This window comes from Kogia breviceps, chromosome 11, assembly GCF_026419965.1.
Source record: "Kogia breviceps isolate mKogBre1 chromosome 11, mKogBre1 haplotype 1, whole genome shotgun sequence".
NCBI classification, from domain to species: domain Eukaryota; kingdom Metazoa; phylum Chordata; class Mammalia; order Artiodactyla; family Physeteridae; genus Kogia; species Kogia breviceps.
Genome location: NC_081320.1, coordinates 49,590,927 through 49,610,212, shown reverse-complemented (window position 1 = coordinate 49,610,212; position 19,286 = coordinate 49,590,927). Strand labels below are relative to the sequence as shown.

Below are 19,286 nucleotides of genomic sequence, written 5' to 3'. Positions count from 1 at the left end.
AGGTCCTTAGTGATGTCTAAGTTGCAGAGGCAGTAGCTTGCAACCATTAAATCTGCCATTCTCCACGCTCTTCACTGCATCCACCATAGGAACACGGGCTGGGAAGTTTGTCCTACTCAGTACTATGTGCTACCCGGCTCTTTGAAAAATCTAGTTGACTCTCTCACACCATCCTCTGGCTGTGGTCTCGCTCAAGTCATATAGGTCATTCATTAACATATTCTGTTTGGCAGACAACTTCCATTCTTACTTCACTTGGTAGCCTCTTGGCCATGTTAATGGATGTACTGGAATCAGAAAAGGTGGATGGTGACTAGGACTGGGCCTAGATCCTCACTGCACAGAGTATTTTATCACATTACCCCCACCAGCAACACTCCCAAATTACACCATCAGCTCCAATTCCAAAATATTTTGGTGGGCAAAACTAGTCTTATTATTCCAAAACTAGTCTTAATTTCTTCTTTGTCTTATTAAAAAATTAAAACAAATGTGTGAAAATTGGGAGGTTGGCGTATTGTGTGAGTTGAAGCCTTGGCAACAGTGTGTAAAATCTATATCTGGGAATAGTTGAATCCGAGAGTTAGACTGTGCATTGCTTAGTATTACAGGCTTCAGTGTATTAAAGGAATATAAAATAAGTAGGTAACTTTTGCTTCTTCCTTTCACCTGAAACGTTGTTAGTAAAGAGTAAAGTCTATGTGGTTTGTACCAAAAAATACATCGGTTTGTAAATACAGCAGGAAAAGATTTATTTTTTAAAGAAGCCAAATCTTGGTGTTAACAAAGCACAAGTATTGTGATTCAAACTTTATATTTTGTTGAAAGTGCTTTCACATTTGTATTACTATTATTTCGAGTCTATTTTCCCAGAAGAGCAAAGTCAAGTTCGAGATGAGGGAACTGGCAGAACAGGAGGCCATAAAAGTGATGGAATGCCCAAAAGGCATATAAGAAACTAAATATTGATTTTTGTTGTCAGTGAGGACTCTCGAATTTCTAAGGATGTCATTACAGCTATGGTGGTGTTGGTTAATCTGATCTGCTATTCAGCTGTGGTCTTGCTCAGCACTGAAAGAACACTTTGTTCATGAGCTTCAGCTGACAACCAGAGAGTTCTCTAAAGCAAGGGTTATAGAAAGAACATTCCTTTCCATGTGTTATGTAAGATATTCAAGGTATGTAGGACTCCGAGGCAATGAATAAAACTTGTTTTAAAAAATGACACAACTAGCTAGTGGGAAGCAGCCGCATAGCAGAGGGAGATCAGCTTGGTGCTTTGTGACCACCTAGAGGGGTGGGAAAGGGAGGGTGGGAGGGAGATGCAAGAGGGAGGGGTTATGGGGATACATGTATATGTATAGCTGATTCACTTTGTTATAAAGCAGAAACTAACACACCCTTGTAAAGAAATTATATTCCAATTAAGATGATAAAAAATGACACAACTTATACATTCAAATTACTTTTTATCCTTCAAAGAGTCATACTGGAAGACACATACTTATCCTAGCAAAGCACTGCTCAAAGCATTTTGGAATTCTTTGTTTTAGTGTTGCCTTTGGAGCCAGGGTTAGGGTTTGTGAACCACTTAGTACTAAATAATTAGCATGTCACCTCAATTTTTAGCCATGACATGGAAGGTTGATTATTTGTTTTGCTTCCCCATAGACTTAACTCTAAATAACTTGGGATATTTTTTTAAAAAAACAAATCTATTCATTTAATCAGTAAATATCCATTCAGTGTCCTGTGTGCCAGGCTATAATGTTAAAAGTTGAGGATTCAGCAATGCACAAGACAGAAATAGTCCCTGATCTGTTGGAGCTGACATTATAATAGGGAAGACAGACCAAATCCATCCCCACAGCAACATGCTAACAAACAAATTTTAAAAATACTTGCCAGTTGGGATAAGTGGTATAAAGGAAACAGATAAGGGGCTGAGCTAAAGAAATAACAAGAAGAAAACAGTTTGTTAGATGGGAAAGGTGACATTTAAGCACAAATTCAGCCTCTAAAGATGTCTACTTGCCACCATTGGGAGTATTCAGATGAATACATTTTAATTTGGGAGAAAAATTTTGAAGCCTGAGTGGGGGCAGAGCCCACTTTCCCCACAGCAAATTTTCTTTCTGTAGGATATGAAAGTGTGACCCTAATCAACGAAGTGGCTTCAAATGTGATACCTCAGTTACTATAAATAATCTGATAGCAAATAAGTTGTATTTCACTTGGCAGCCCTGACCAACTGATAACAGCCCCTTCTTTTTTTTCTTTTGGATTAAACAAACGTACACACAATTTTCTCCCCAGATGGTACAGCTGTCTGACATCTCGACTGTCCCATTTGCAAGGCCCCAGGATCTTTAATCCTTCATCTACTGAGGCTCTCAGAGCTACCTGGGAGATGTCCTGGAGGTCCCCAATACTACAGAGGTAGTAGCACTTCATGCTATGTCCAGTACTTGCAGGACAGCATCAGCACCCTGTTTAGGTTCTCAAACACCTTCTCCAGGATGATGCCAATGGTCTTGAGAGAGATTCTGAGTCTGTGCCCTGGCTTCATGGGAAGCCGTGCTGAGAACCATTAATGATGTCTGCTAAGGGCTTGGAATGGGGCCACATAATGTCAATTTGCCCATTATTGGAGATGTTACATTTGATCACTAGGTTAAGCTGGTGTCTGACAGATTTCTCCATTGTACAGGCACCCTTCTTCCTAAAGAGTATTAAGAAATACTCTGTGGGGTAACATTTTGAGATTATGTTAATTTCCTGTTCTCCAACAATATTTCACTGCCAAATGACTTGCCCAAGTACATAGCTAATAAGTCACAGAACAGTGACAGGAGCTCTATTTCTCCAACTCCCAGCCCTGACAACTCCACTCCACTATGCTGATTCCATTCATTAGCATGTGAACATTTCAGGTAGGATATGAAGAAATCAGCTTTTCTAAAGACTCTAAGAAAATCGAGGTGCTATTTAGACTTCATAGTTTATTAAATGCATTGAAAAATAAAAGTTTCATTAGAAACTCCTATTTTGTGGTAAATAATTAGATTTCCCTTAATGTGGCTAAGGAAGCAATAAATGGTAACACTGCTAGATAGATGAATTGTTGCTGTTACTATTCAAAAGAAACAGACAGATATTGTGGCCAATTCTCCTGCCCCCAAATATTCTTAAGCAAGTTTGGATCCTATTTCCTCTGCCCTTCTTCGCTTAGAATTTTTTTTTTTTGGCTGTGCCGCTCAGCTTGCAGGATCTTAGATCACTGACCAGGGATCAAACCCGGCCCCGGCAGTGAAAGCGCAGAGACCTAACCACTGCACTGCCAGGGAATTCCCTGCCCTTCTGCACTTTGAATACCAGTATAGATTTGTTGCGGAGCACAGGCTCCGGACGCGCAGGCTCAGCGGCCATGGCTCACGGGCCCAGCCGCTCCGCGGCATGTGGGACCTTCCCGGACCGGGGCACGAACCCGTGTCCCCTGCATCGGCAGGCGGATTCTCAACCACTGTGCCACCAGGGAAGCCCCATTTCATTTCTTAAACCACACTGTGGTGGTTTTTATATGAATCGAATTCCTATTGTTGAGTCTTTCTAAACATCAGAAGCTGTCCCAAAGACTTCCTGTGGTAGTATAGTCCACGGGGTAATTGCATTAGGATAATAGGGTTGAAACATTTCATAATTTAATGAGTTTGTAGATTTCTTATTCCCAGAATTAAAAAAGAACCTCTATGAATGTCAAATTCCATAATTATCTGACAGAACAGAATTTGGCTCTATTTAACCAACTGGCATACTCTCCATAGATAACAACATGGTTTGATTAATATAAAGAGCCCATTTCCCACACCCCTCCACTCAGGCACCAGAAATTCATTAAATATAAAGCCTTACATAATACTGTAAAGAAGCTCACTTCTCTGCAGTTTTTCTAGCTTCTAAATTAGATATTAAAGAAGAAATATCATTCTTTAGGTGCAGGCTTTCAGCTTTCTCTGAAATGGAGTGGTTGGTTATGGTCCAGCACACAAACTGGCTTGGGTTTGATGGAATTTAGTTAATAATAATAATAATAATAATTAAAAAATACAAAGTCCCCTTGGTGTTAACAAGCAAATTCTGGGGAGAGAGATGAGAATAGGATGTGGATCGAGTCTATAAGTAGCCTAGGCCTCGAAGATTCCTTCTGGCATTAGGTACACACATTTGGGTTTCTTTGGATTAGAAACATAAAAGCATAATTTGTGCCTTTAATTAAAATTTTTTTCCAGTAGAACTCTTGCCAAATGGCCAAAGAAACATAGAGCTGGATAGAAACAATAGCTGACACTTATGTTCTAGGTGTTTTACATGAATATTGTTTAACCCTCACAAACAACCCTTTAAGAAGGTACAATTATTATTTTCCTTCTTTGAAAGATGAAGAAACCGGAGCCCAAAAAGTTTAGGCAACATCCCATAGGATAATCTGGCTTGCAAACACAAAGAGTAAGACTGCAGAGTCTGAGACCCTGAGGTCCCGAAGATAGGCCCTATCGCCTCCCAAAGTCTGCTGCCTCTCCATGGAGGGGTAGGAAGACTTACAGTGCTTTTCATAGGAAGACTGCTAAGTGCTTCCCCTTGAATATTATGATTATTTTCCACAGCAATCCTTTCATGCAGCTTATAAACCAAGAACTGGGGGTCCATCAAATGGAAAGTGACTTGTGTAAGACATTCCCTATGTTCCTGGGAAATCCTGGCAGAAGGTGAAGAGGCTCTTACCATTACTTCTGGGAATTCACCAATGGCTAGTACTCCTCCCAACTCCTCATCGTGAAAGACAAACAGCATCCTTCCTAGTTAGAGTGTACTCATTTGATACTTGTTCTGTATTTCTCCCTAGTGGCCAACATTCCTGGCAGAGAAAATGAAACCAGGATAATAACCATTGTAGAGTATGAAATTGCTTCTTATCTGTATCCATACTCTAAACCTCCTTCAGTGCTTTCATAAATCATCCCACACTGATAAAATTATTTTTTATGACTCATAGGTATATTTTACTTTTCCAGTTTTATCCTCTTTACTTTCAAGGAGAAGATTGGATGATGGAGAAGAAAGATTCACCTGCAGAGCTATGTTGGATTTTATTTAACCCTAACACATAGACTGTGGACTAAAAAAAAAGAAATATGCCCAGCTTAGTATTATGTATAAAAATACTTTTTAAAGTTTTACAGAATATAATCCAATGATAAAAGTCATTCACTTAACAAGAATTTATTGAGTTCTTTCTAGGTATAAAGCATTGCAATAGGTGCTGAAGTACAAAAATAAATAAACCTCATCCCTGCCCTCAAGATGCTTATACTCTTGGGTGTAATATTGTGTGACCATTTGTCTGGGCCTGCCTGAGGCAGTCTTGGTTTACACCTGTTTCCCCAGTGTAATTATAAACAATACTCTCTTTCACTCTCAAAAGTGTCCCAGCTTAGATGACAAATTGCATATACCCTAGCAAGAATATTCCGCACTAGATGATGTTTTTAAAACACTTGTAATTCTTGGATATACTGTAAATAAAAAGTACAAACAGCAAAGCTGCAAAAAGTATACTGACACACTGTCTTCATTTTGGAATCACTATTCCTGTCTCTATATGTCAGTTGAAGTAAGTTCATTGGGAAAGTGTGGCATTTGGTCTTAGATTATTCCTTAAAATGCAACTACTGTTCAATCTCTATTGAGAGGATGAAATATATTGGCTAGAAAACTTAAGAAGGTGAGAGAATACTGCAATAAATGGAGATAATAATATGTATCATACACTCAACCCCGGTTTTATAGGAGCCAAAGGTAAATAGGACACAGGGGCCCTTGGGGGCCAGGGAAGTGTCAGGTGGAGCAGAAAAAGCAACGGTTGCAGGCATTTGGGGTCACGAGCCTCTGATCTCAGAGTTCAAAGTGGCGTCTTTCCCTCTCTTGGACTCTTTGGTCTCTCTCCCATTCCTATACATACTGAACTCATTAGTTTTTAAAGTCACCTGCAATGTGCTTTTGTGAAAGGTTGGTGTCTGCAGAACTTCTAATTACACATTACTTTGTGTACTGTTGTCTGAATATGTATATGTAGGTATTTTGATATTGAAGACAAGCTATTTTTAGTTTCCTTTTGGGTATGTTTGGAGAAACTCTTAACTGTGGCTATGCTGCTATGGAAACAGTATCCATGTATACTTACTGATATGTTTACAATTGTTTAAAACACTATAAACTTTCCAGGGCAAAGGCAAACAGCTTACTTCCATCAAAGTTGCTCCCTGGTTTCCTTTTTTATTAGTTTATTTATTACTCTCAGACCCCTGTTGGAATCTGTTTCATCTGTGCCTGCATTAAAGAGCTGTTTTTTGCTGATGTGCATCATATAATTGACTTCACATTCGTAACTACAGTAGCACTGAGAACAGATGAAAAGTTTACCCTGAAATCAGAAATATTCTTTGGCCTTGCTAGGAAGTGAGAATTAAATACCTCCTAGGCTCCCAAATGAAAAAAATGGAATAATACCTCTTGAGGGTATGTTGACTATCTAGAATTTGCATGTGTAGGAGAATCATTTAAATGTAACTACTGTAATTATTATTTGTGTGTACAGAATGAATTTAAAGACTAAGCTAATTGCTTCAAAACATGCAAACCGGGACTTCCCTGGTGGCGCAGTGGTTGAGAATCCGCCTGCCAATGCAGGGGACACGGGTTCGAGCCCTCATCCGGGAAGATCCCACATGCTGCAGAGCAACTAAGCCCATGCGCCACAGCTGCTGAGCCTGTGCTCTAGAGCCCACACGACACAACTACTGAAGTCCGCACGCCTGAAGCCCGCGCTCCACAACAAGGGAAGCCACCATAGTGAGAGGCCCACGCACCGCAACGAGGAGTGACCCCCGCTCGCCACAACTGGAGAAGGCCCACGTGCAGCGGCGAGGACCCAACGCAGACAAAAAAAAGCAATAAATAAATAAATTAAAAGCAAAAACTAAAACAAAACATGCAAACCCAAAAAGGAGTTTTCTGGCTTATTCCAAGCATGGAGAAAAGTAGGTGGCTAAGAATCTTTACAATTTCTGGAAAAAGAATCCTAACAAAGCCACATGAATTGAAGTGAATAAGAACCATGTTTGTTTGAAAGTACCAGGAAAGTGATTTTTGGCAGGGTAGTTTTCCAGGAGTCAAAAAGTATTTTAAAGTGGAACCTGTAATTGTGGATCATACAATGGTGTGTCCTGACTACATAAAAGGGCACATACTCTAGCAGAGCATAATATTCTATAGGATTTTAAACACAGAGTACTTACTCCTTTAAAAACTTCTTTCTTCCAAAATTTTATATCTATTTTGGATAAGTATACAGTAAAGAAAGTTTTAGCTGTCATGAAGTCTACTTTCCTCTCTCTTCTACTAAAATCTCATTTTTGTCATCTTCCTGAAACGGTCATTTAAAATCACAGATCAAGGGGCTTCCCTGGTGGCGCAGTGGTTAAGAATCCACCTGCCAATGCAGGGGACACGGGTTCATACCCTGGTCCGGGAAGATCCCACATGCCGCGGAGCAACTAAGCCCGCGAGCCACAACTCCTGAAGCCGGCGCACCTAGAGCCGGTGCTCTGCAACAAGAGAAGCCACTGCAGTGAGAAGCCCACGCACCACAACAAAGAGTAGCCCCCGCTCGCTGCAACTAGAGAAAGCCCGCGCGCAGCAACAAAGACCCAATGCAACCAAAAATAAATAATAAATTAATTTTTTAAAAATTACAGATCAAAAAAAACCCACCCAATGGAGTATAGTTGATTAACAGCTATACTCCAGTATAAAATAAAAATTAAAACAAAAATCAAACACCCAGTGGAAGTCCTGCGGGAAGGGGCATGCTTCGTGGTGAGCTGGGACGTGGGCCTCAAGTGCACGTAGAGATCAGTGAACCATAAACCGTAGAGATCAGTGAACCATAAACCGACAGTCCCCGTCCCCCGCCCGCCGCCCCAGGCCCCTTTCCAACAGTGTTTATATACTTTCTCTGCTCCCACTCATCAGCGGACATTCCATTCTAAGCCCTTCAAAGGGACAAGGTTTCTATGATTCTGTTTTTCTTCTTTGTGGGAAGGATTCCTCCCTGCCCTGGAGCTTAGCAGCAGCTAAGAAACGTGACCCAAAGGTCACATTCAAATTAGAACTCAGTAAAACCCGAGGGTTTGTTGCTTCCTGGCTCTAAAGGAAACTCAGAATGACAACCAACGGTGGCTGGATATTCTACTATAGGTATGGAGAGAGTTTACAGGGGGGCCTAACGGGACGGGAATCTGGGAAGAGTGGGTGTCAAGTGGCTCTGACAACTGGGTCCCTTTAGGGTTGCCCTCAGGATCAGGATGAAAAGGTGGAAGCGGGGTAGCAGCAGCAGTGCGGCTTAACACAGAGCACTCCCCAGGCAGCCACTAATTGGCTTACTCCTTTTGGTCGTCTCTTAAGAAGCAGATTTCCGTTTCTGTTCTGTTGCCTCTGAGGGGATTTCCCAAATTAACCTCCTCTAAGCTTTCTTGAGGGGCTGCTTTTGAGGGCTGGTGGGGAATTTTCCTCTTCTGACCAAACTGTTGCTGGGAGAGATTTATTGCTGATCTTCATCTGGGGATTTTCTCACAGGCCTTTTGCTACGTCCTGTTTCCCAGGAGTCTCTGCTCTCTGGGAACTGAAGAGCTATCGGGAGAAGGGGACAAACAGGCTTTAGGAAAAAGGAAAGAGGGCATGTTTGATATGTTACTCTTCTCCCCTCTTCCGGTTCTTTGCCATGGTGATACTGGATTTGAAGATCAGGCCCAGGGACCTTGCTGAGGGTTCAACTGGATTACACTAAACATTCCACAGGAACTTGGGTTGGACAGTGAAATCACAAATCACATGAATGACTGGTTTATTAGAATAGCTTTCCTTTATTGGGGATGGATGGAAACTCTTATGTTAAGAGAAAGCATTAAAGAATCATTACTCCTTTTACTTAATGGTAATACTCTAGCACTTCTTGAGTGCTTTCTGTGTGTCATGCATGGTGCTGGGAGTTTTGCAAACATTTCTCATTTGATCCTGGCAACAACCCAGAGAAGTAGGCTTTATTAAGGCCCATTTAACGGATGAGCAAACCAAGGCTCTGAGACGTTAGGTAATTTAGCCACATTTTCCTGGCTGGTATTAGGAGAGCTCCAATTTTGTGGAACCCGAAAGCCTATATTCATTCAGCTATAAATTTGTCAACTTGAGATTTGTTTCATAGATCTTTGAGGTGCTATTACCAGTAGAGTAGTAGAAAGGACCCTGTGTAGAAGCAGCCCCCCAAAACCAGGAGTGAAAATATTTTACGGGCAGTATTGACAGTTGTTAGCTTAGCTCTGTACACATGCCAGGCCCTTCTGCTATATATTCACCATCTTCACATCACCTGGAAAGTGATGCTGCTGACCTGGGAGTAGGAATCAATATATAAAAGAAGCTCCAATTGAACCAATTAATTAGTTGTTTCTCTTAGAGAAACCTCTACCTAACCACTGCTTTTCACCTTGCTATTTTCTGCCCTAGCTTTGTACATTTTATCAAGGTTCTTAGAAATAATTCCCCTGAGGACAGGTCCCAGAATATCTCTGACCCTGCTCTGGCCCAGGGAAAATAACATTCTTGATTGCTCTGAAGCCAGATTACTGTCTCTGTGTGCACTGGTATGTCTGTGTTTTCTTTTATGAGTTTCTCAGTGGGACAGATTATTAGCCACAGTTGACATTTGCGAGGTTTGCCATATACTTTCAGTTCCACCAGAGGAGTTATGAGTGTGGGTGAGGGTTTTGGGGGCAGTACCAGGACTGATATGGCAGATCCTGGGAGTTCCCAAGGGTCAGCTTGGACACCCCTTTCCCACTGCACACTTTGCTGCAGCGTCTCCTCTCCAGGGTCTGCCTAGGAGGGCTCCTGACCATATCCTCTTCATCCAAATAGTGAACTCTGATAGCTACCAACTGTTGAGAGTTTACTTACTAGTTGCCAAGTGATTTACCTGCCTTAAGTGACTTAGTCTTCACCCATGAAGGTAGACAAAATGATTCTCATTTATTTTACCAGTGAGGAAACCAAGGCCCCGGCAGGTTAATGATTGACCCAAAGCCACCTAGTAAGTAATCTGAGAGACTGGGACTCAAATAACTGGTCTGTCTGATTCCTAGTTATGGCTTTGTTGTGGGAGAGGGGAGTAAACCTTATTTATGTGTTTATTTTTTTTTATTTATAGAGATATTATATTCGTTTCAGGTGTACAACATAATTCAATATTTTTATATATTATGAAATGATCACCAAAATAAGTCCAGTTACCATCTGTCACCATGCAAAGTTGTTACAATATTATTGACTATATTCCCTATGTGTACATTACATCCTTGTGACTTATTATATAGATAAGTTTGTACCTCTTAATCCCCATCACCTTTTTTGTCCATTCCCCTACTCTCCTCCCCTCTGGCAACCACAAGTTTGTTCTCTGTATCTATAAGTCTGTTTCTGTTTTAATTTGCTTGTTTGTTTTGTTTTTGAGATTTCATATGTGTATATATATATATATATATATATATATATCTCACATCTTTTTTTATCTATCCATCTATTGATGGACATGTACTTTTGCTTCCATATCTTGGCTACTGTAAACAGTGCTTCAGTGAACATAAGAGCATGAATTCTTTTTGAATTAATTTTCTTCGGATAAATACCCAGAAGTGAAATTGCTGGATGTTATGTAGTTCTATTTTTAGGTTTTTGAGGAACCTCCATACTGTTTTGCATAGTGGCTGCACCAGTTTACATTTTCACCAAAAACGCACGAGGGCTCCCGTTTTACCACAACCTCACCAACACTTACTGCTTCCTGTCTTTTTGATAACAGCCACCCTGACAGGTGTGAGGTGGTATCTCGCTGTGGTTTTGATTTGCATTTCCCTGATGATCAGTGATGTTGAGCACTTTTTCATGTTCTTGTTGGCCATCTGTCTTATTTGGAAAAATGTCTATTTAGATCTTCTGCCTAATTTTTAGTCATGTTGTTGGTTTTTTGATATTGATTTCTTCACTTATGGTTTGATGGATTCCTTTATTGTTATGTTTGGATTCCCTTCTTCTTGTGTGTGTATCCATTGTAGGTTTTTTGTTTGTGATTACCATGAGGTTCATACATATCAACCCGTATTTATAGCTGTCTATTTTAAGCTGATAGTCACTCAAGTTTGAAGGCATTCTAAAAGCACTACGTTTTTATTGCCATTTCCGTGTTTTGTGTTTTTGATGTCATATTTTACATCTTTTTATGTTGTGTGTCCCTTAACTACCTATGTAGCTATAGTTTATTGTACTACTTTTGTCTTTTAACTGTCACACTAGCTTTTTAGTGGCTGATCCACTGCCTTTATATTTATTTGCCTTTATGAGTGAGATTTTCTTTCATATATTTTATTTCTAGTTATGGTCTTTTCTGCTTAAAGAAGACCCTTTAACATTTCTTGTAAGGCTGTCTAGGCGTGATGAACCCCTTTAGTTTTTACTTATCTGGGAAACTCTATCTGTCCTTCAATTCTGAATCATAACCTTGCCAAATAGAGTATTCTAGGTTATAAGTTTTTTCCTTTTAGCACTTTAAATATATCCTGCCTCTCCCTTCTGGCCTGTAAAGTTTCTGCTGAAAAGTCAGCTGACAGTCTTATGGGGTTTCCCTTGTATGTGATTAGTTGCTTTTTTTCTTGCTGCCTTTAAGACTCTCTTTTTATCTTTACCTTTTCCATTTTCATTTTAATGTCTTGGTGTGCATCTCTTTCAGTTCATCTTGTTTGGAGCTCTCTGTACTTCCTGTACTTGGATGTCTGCTTCCTTCCCCAGTTTAGGGAAGTTTTCAGCCATGATTTCTTCAAGTAAGTCTTCTATCCCATTCTCTCTTCTCCTTCTGGGAACCCTATAATGCAAAAGTTATTATGCTTAATTTTGTCCCAGAGGTTCCTTAAATGCTCCTCAATTTTAAAATTCTTTTTTCTTTTTGCTGTTCTGGTTGGGTGATTTCCATTATTCTATCTTCCATATCACTTATTCGTTCTTCTGTATTATCTGATCTGCTGTTGATTCCCTCTAGCATATTTTTTATTTCAGTTATTGTACTCTTCAGCTCTGATTTGTTGTTTCTTATACTTTCTAAGTCTTTGTTGAAGTTCTCCCTAAGTTTCTCCATTCTTCTCCTGAACTCAGTGAGCATCTTTATGATTGTTTCTTTGAAGGCTTTATCAGGTAAGTTATTTATCTTCATTTCATTAGGGTTTTTCTTCTAGGGTTTTATTTTGTTCTTTCATTTGGAACATATTCCTCTGTCTCCTCATTTTGTTTTATGTATATCCATATCTATCTACCTACCTACTTACATTCTTTTTCAGATTATTTTCCATTATTGGTTATTACAAGATATTGAATATAGTTCTCCATACTATACAGTAGGTCCTTGTTGTTTATTTTACATATAGTAGTGTGTATCTGTCAATCCCAAACTCCTAATTTATCCCTCCCCCACTTTTCCCTTTGGTAAACGTATGTTTATTTCTATGTCTGTTAGTCTGTTTTGTAAATTAGTTCATTTGTATCATTATTTTTAGATTCTACATATAAGTGATATCATATATTTGTCTTTCTCTGACTTACTTCACCTAATATGATAATCTCTAGGTCCATCCATGTTGCTGCAAATATAATTATTTCACTTTTTTCATGGATGAGTAGTATTCTATTGTGTGTGTGTGTGTGTGTGTGTGTGTGTGTGTGTGTATACACCACATTTTTTTTTTTTTTAAGATGAGATATTTATTTTCATTTATTTATTTTTGGCTGTGTTGCGTCTTCATTGCTGTGCACGGGCTTTCTCTAGTTGTGGCGAGTGGGGGCTACTCTTCATCGCGGTGCACGGGCCTCTCACTGTCGCGGCCTCTCTTGTTGCGGAGCACAGGCTCCAGACACACAGGCTCAGTAGTTGTGGCTCACGGGCCCAGTTCCTCCGCGGCATGTGGGATCTTCCCAGACCAGGGCTCGAACCTGTGTCCCCTGCATTGGCAGGCGGATTCTTAACCACTGCGCCACCAAGGAAACCCCCATATCTTCTTTATCCATTCATCTGTCAATGGACATTTAAGTTGCTTTCATATCTTGGTTATTGTAAATAGTGTCACTCTGAACATTGGAGTGCATGTATCTTTTCGAATTAGAGTTTTCATCTTTTCCAGACATATGCCTAGGAGTGGGATTGCCGGATCTTACACATGAAGGGTCTTTTATAGCAGAAATTATTTTATAATCTCTGAAATGACCTTATACCAAGAGTAATATTAATAGTTTGTTAAATAACTCCATAGTAAATAACCATGTTTAGGACATGTTTGCCTGCTTGAAAGAAAATAGGGCATTCATTTGGAAATTATTAATTTTTCATATTAATACATGAATAAACATTTAAGAAAAATGAGGGCCATAGTTCCATTTCTTTGTACTCTTTTAAGCAAAAGTTTTTTAACCAGTTATCTATATTTGCTGCCTCTAATGTCTCTCTTCTTATCACCTCTTAAAACTTGCTTCAAACATGTGTCTCCCATGAATGCTTCATTGAAACTGCTCTTTTCAGAGATGCCAATGACTGTACTTTTCTAGGTCCATCTGTCAGTTCTCAGGCCTCAGCGTAGGTGTGTGTCAGTAGCATTTGACATAGCTGGTTTCTCCCTCTACTCTGGAACAGTTTCTTCACTTTGCTTCCAGGACACACCCTCTCTTGGGTTTCCTTCTCCTCACTGGGCGTTCCTTCTCAGTCTCCTTTGCTGGTCCCTCCTCTCCTCCCTGACCTTATAACCCTGGAGAGTTGCAGGGTCTTCTTCTTAGGCTTCTTCTCTTCCTTAGTCCCTCCCTTGGTGATCTCACCCAGTTTCATGGCCTTAAATATCATCTACATGCTGCCAAAAGTGTATCTCCAGCCCAGACTCCTCTTCTGAACTCCATCCAGACCTTTATGCAACTGCCCACCTGACATCTCAGACTTAACAAGTCCAGACTCAAACTCCCATTCTTCCTTTTAAAGCCTGCCCCATCCACAGTCTACACCTCCCCAGTGGATGGCGACTCTATCCTTAATTAGTTCCGAACAAAAACCTTACAGTCATCCCTGACTCTTCTTTTGTCTTTTTTCTCACATCCAAGTCTTGCTGGCTCCTCCTTCAAAACATATATGGAATCCAACCACTTTTCACCACCTCCATCTCTCCTAGCCTGGTCTGAGCCACTGTCATCTCTCTCTTGGATAATTGCCATCACTTCTTAACAAGTCGCCCTGCTTCTGACCCTTGCCCCTCGCTTCTACTACAGCCTAATCTCAAGAATTCAGTCAGAGAGATTCTTCAAAAATAAAGTCAGATCATGCTACTCTTCTGCTCAGAAACCTCACAATGGTGTCCTGTTTCACTCAGAGTAAAACAAGTCCCCTCAAAGGCTTATGCAACCCAGATGACCTGCTTCTCCATCACCTTTCTAGCCTCAACTGCTGCTAACTTCACCTTCACTCATTCCCCTCCAGCCATGCTGGTCTCCTTGTTGTTCCTCAAACACCTCAGACCTTTGGCCTGGAAAGCTTTACCCAGATAGCCACATGGCCCGCCCCCTCACCTTCTTCACATGTTCCCCAGGTTTTCACCTTCTCAGTGGGGCCACCCTGCCACCTATTTCACCTGAACTTTCCTTCCCTCTTCACACCCAGCACTCTTGATCATCTTACCCTGGTTTACTATTTCCATTTTCCATTACATTTATCCCTTCTAATGTCTATTGAAATCACTTACTGTATTTATGGTTTATTTTCTGCTTCCCACCTATAACGTAGTCTCCATTAGGACAGGGATCTGTTTATTTTGTTCACTGATGTATTCTAAGCACCAGATCAGTGTTAGCCACCTGGTAGGAAATCAGTAAATATTTTTAAATGAATGAAAATTCAAATCTTCAGAGACAGAAATGACAGGTATGAGAAAAGTCTGTAAAGACCATATCCATGTTGGTTCAGTGACTTTAAAAGAGATTTTTATCTCTTACTTCTTAATGACAGAAATGAGCATATAATTTCACAAACTCACAGATTAAAAGCACTCACAACAGTCTGTTCACTTCAACTGTTGCTTTTGAAGAACTTAATAAAATATCTTGTCCTTCTATCCCTTCTTTTTTGGTAAGCCTCCTTTTAAATACTAAAATAACCTGGGTGTTACTGCTGGGAAGACATCAGAAAGGCATTTAGCTGAAGGACAGAATTTATCAGGGCTCACGGTCAAAAGAGCTCCTCAATATTTATTCTATATTGTCTTTGAATGTTAATATTCATAGTTCCCATCTGGACAGGCCTCATAGTGTTCATGGTACTGTGAGGGGCCTTAAAATTCATGTGATCTGTTTTCTCAGATGAAAGTGGGAAGGATTCTGACAGCAAGTTGGTTTGTGGGTAAAAGCAATGATACCATTGGTCGAGGGCTGATGGCCACCATAGCTGTTACATGTTTATATTAATACTTCCCTTTTTGAGACATTTCAAGAAGTACTTTTCTCAGTAGTATGAGGTAGACTACATGTGCTAATGACAAAATTTCTGAGGTTGCTCTTGAGTGTTTCCTGGTAAGCCTAACCACAACATGGTGGGTTATAGAGGTTAAAACAGGGTCATTCATCTCACAGTCTTTCTCAATGGAAGGCCCCAAATAATATACACTATTTTATTCTCTAGTTTTCACCCATGCCCTTTTCCCCACTCCAGGGAAGCTTTAAGTGGATTTGCTATAACTGTGTTATGCATATGATAGACAGAATCTGTTACTATGATTAAATAATTGATTTATATTAAAAAAAGCAACTGTCTGTTATTTATAATGGCAGTCCTATTACTTAAAGTAACTTTGTTTGGACAGATCAAAATTCATCACTCAAATTTTTAACACTAGGGCTTGAAATTACTGGGTTTTTTTTAATCAAAAGCATTAGAGGAATATACGATAGTTATAGGAATATGATAACATTATAGGAAGTTTGGACAATTAAAAAAACTACCTGTAATTCCATCTAACCATTATGATCATTTATGAGCCAATAAACAAATCAGTCTGATGTTGGTTGTACTTAAGTTTTAAATCCTCTGCAAACCCACTTATTAATTCATTCTTTCGGCAATAATTTTTCAAGCATCTGTCTGTACCAGGCCCTGTGCTACATACACTATGGGTATTTTGTTGGTTCACAGGAAGAGGCCAAAGTCTCAACACTTGGCAAACATCAGCCATTCTGTGACTTCCTCTTTTGCCCAGAGGTTTAGAAGCAGCACAGGGGGGATGCCAGTCCAATGGTGACATGGTCACTCTTCTGCTTTGCTTGAAGATAAGGGCACTAATTCCTTTGCTTCTCCACCCTTCATCTGCAGATTACCTGGGCCTAGACTGGCCTTAAATCTCTGAGACAGACTGAACCCTAATAAATGGGTTGCTGATCCTAAAATAAAATTGCGAATCAGGTTTGGTGTTTAATGTAAAAGCCTGAGAGCACAGGTTTGTTGCTAATTTAGATTACAAATGTCATCAAAAATAGAAACCAAAAAGGTTAGGTAATTTCTAAATTAAACACTCTTTCTTAGAATAATTACCATGTCACAGCTTCTGTGTACTTTGGTAGAATTTGAATAACACTTTATTGCTCAGAATAATGTTCTATTCTTGTCACCAAATAATACTTGAGTACATGCTCTTGTACTCCCTGACTGCAGGAAGGGTGTTGCCCTGAATGCTGGTATATCCCCTGCAGTGAAGCTTGGTTTTGATGGAACTTTTCAGGTACTAAAAAAAATCCCTTTTTCTATTCCCCATTCATTCACAGGCAAGAGACATAGGCTTTGTTCATTTTTTTTCTAAATCTAAATGGACTGCGTCAGGCTTGTATAGTTACCACTAAGGACAGACCATGGCAGCATGGAATATATGATTTGAATCTCCTTTCCATGGAAACTGGCTATGAAAAGGGTAGGTCCATCAATCATAATTTGAAAGGCAAGTTACAGATCTTCTGATGAAGCCTTCTCAAGCTATCATCACAGCAAGTAGAACTGGGAACCTGTTTTTCACTTGAGGAAATATACCTGGTCATTTTGGATATTTCCATCTTGATAGCTTAGCCAGTGGGAGAAGCTTCCTGGCCTTAAATAATAGCTTTTCAGCATTTCATGTTTCTAAGTTTGAGTCTGAATTTAAGGAATGCTAATCTGTAACAACAGTTACAGAATTCCACAGAATTTTGTCTAAAATGACATGAACTGGTTGTCATAGTCTGGGAGATAGTTCTTCACTAGGACACAGCTTTGCCTTTAGTCAAAGGTCATACATGCACAAGTAAACAATGGCTGTGTTTTGTATATTTTTCTGTTACTTTAATGCATTTAAATTTCAATTATGGGTGTGCGAGACATGAGTTGTATTATTAAACTCTCCTTTATGCTTCTTAATGAGGACTATTTTTTTTCCTTTGAGTTGAAAACAAACCTTTTTAGCTTAAAAGCCTGTGTAATTCTAAAAATGAATAATCACTATACAGAGACCATGATCACTATGCTATTTGTCCCTTAATATGTGCTCTCCTTTCTTCCACAGTAACAGAACATCTGATTTTTTTAGCTGGGCATGTAGCTGTTCAGAGGGAAAAAAAGGCTATTTCCCAGTTTCCTTTGCAAAGGACTGGGTGGAGGTTTTATCTGGCAACTTCTGGAACTTTCCTTAAGTGACAGTTGGTATGTACCTCTTGCCCCTTCTTTGTCCCGTCTTCCGTCCTGCTGCTACAATTGTGGACACACTAGCAGGAGCTCTCACTGACATCTTGGCTCATGAAGACAAGGGCAACACAGCAGATGAGTGGGCAGAAATGTCATACCAGCTTGCCTACCTTTGCAGCTTTATATGAAAGAAAGATAAACTATCCTGTTTAAATGACTGCTCTTTTGGGTCTATGTTTTTCAAAATGAAAACTAATCCTCATGTACACAATCACCTATAATGGAAAATAATGGACTGTTTAATCTCACATGAAGAAATAAACATACTGTAGCAGACACCTAGTGGCTCATCTGCCTGACACCATTTTCCAGAACTGACCCTCTCTCTGCCACCATCTACCTAGTTATAGCAAGAGTTTCCAAGCTCTAGAACATGACCTCACCTTTGACTGAAGGACGAGCCCCTGACCCAGCCTGGGCCAATCAAAAGCTTTCCCCAGGAACTTGAAAATAAAAAGGAGAAAAAGAGATTAGTCTCTTTGGAGTATAAGACTATAATAGTAAATACATGAGCTACTGGCAGCTTTGTTTTCCAGCAGGTGTTGGGAGAAGTAGAAGAAAACAGGCTACAGTGGGAAAGAACAATAAATCAGAGTCAAAGAGAGAAGCAGAGGGGCTTCCTTGGTGGCACAGTAGTTAAGAATCCACCTGCCAGTGCAGGGGACATGGGTTCGAGCCCTGGTCCAGGAAGATCCCACATGCCTCAGAGCAACCAAGCCCGTGCACCACAACTACTGAGCCTGTGCTTTAGAGCCCGCAAGCCACAACTACTGAACCCACGTGCCTCAACTACTGAGACTGCGTGCCTAGAGCCTGTGCTCCGCAACAAGAGAAACCACTGCAATGAGAAGCCCGCACACCGCAACAAAGAGAAGCCCCTGCTCGCCGCAAGTAGAGAAAGCCCTGTGTGCAGCAACGAACACCCAATGCAACCAAAAAACTTAATTAAAAGAGAGAGAAGCAGAGATTTAGGGACGGAGGCAGAGAAGATTCCTGGGTTCCCAAGTCCTCTTAGGCCTGGTTGTCTCATCACTGCTACTTGCTTACTTAACATCTGCTCTCCACTTTCTCCTTTCTAAGTAATGCTGATGTTCTGAACCCCCCTCTCCCCCCATCCTTAGAGGAGGTTATAGATTGGCTGAAAAAACTATGTGCCCGACAATCCCCTGGCAACTCTATTGATCCAGTGATGGGCATGCCTTTTATATTGGCCCAATCTGATTGAAAATTTATATTCCATGTCTGGGGGGCAATTTACTCTTTTTCCTGCTGGAGATGAACAAGGAAGCACATAGCCCTGATTGCCATTGTCAGCTCTCTTGCCTCTATGAAGGTGACCATC

At 40.3% G+C, this 19,286-nt stretch overlaps 1 protein-coding gene and 1 long non-coding RNA gene across 7 annotated transcripts in view; one reads left to right on the top strand and one right to left on the bottom strand.

Moving 5' to 3' along the window:
• Nucleotides 1–19,286, bottom strand: part of PELI1 (pellino E3 ubiquitin protein ligase 1) — a 325,875-nt gene that overhangs the window by 98,986 nt on the left and 207,603 nt on the right. The gene's annotated exons all lie outside the window — the stretch shown is intronic.
• LOC136792149 (uncharacterized) overlaps nt 8,094–19,286 on the top strand; it is a 32,466-nt gene continuing 21,273 nt past the window's right edge. For 2 of the 5 annotated variants that reach the window (XR_010835524.1, XR_010835523.1), the window contains exons 1-2: nt 8,255–8,316; nt 17,766–17,902. This is a non-coding gene — a long non-coding RNA (uncharacterized lncRNA). Of the gene's footprint in view, nt 8,317–17,765; nt 17,903–19,286 lie in introns of all 5 variants that reach the window. The other 3 variants (XR_010835527.1, XR_010835526.1, XR_010835525.1) reach the window with 2 other exon arrangements.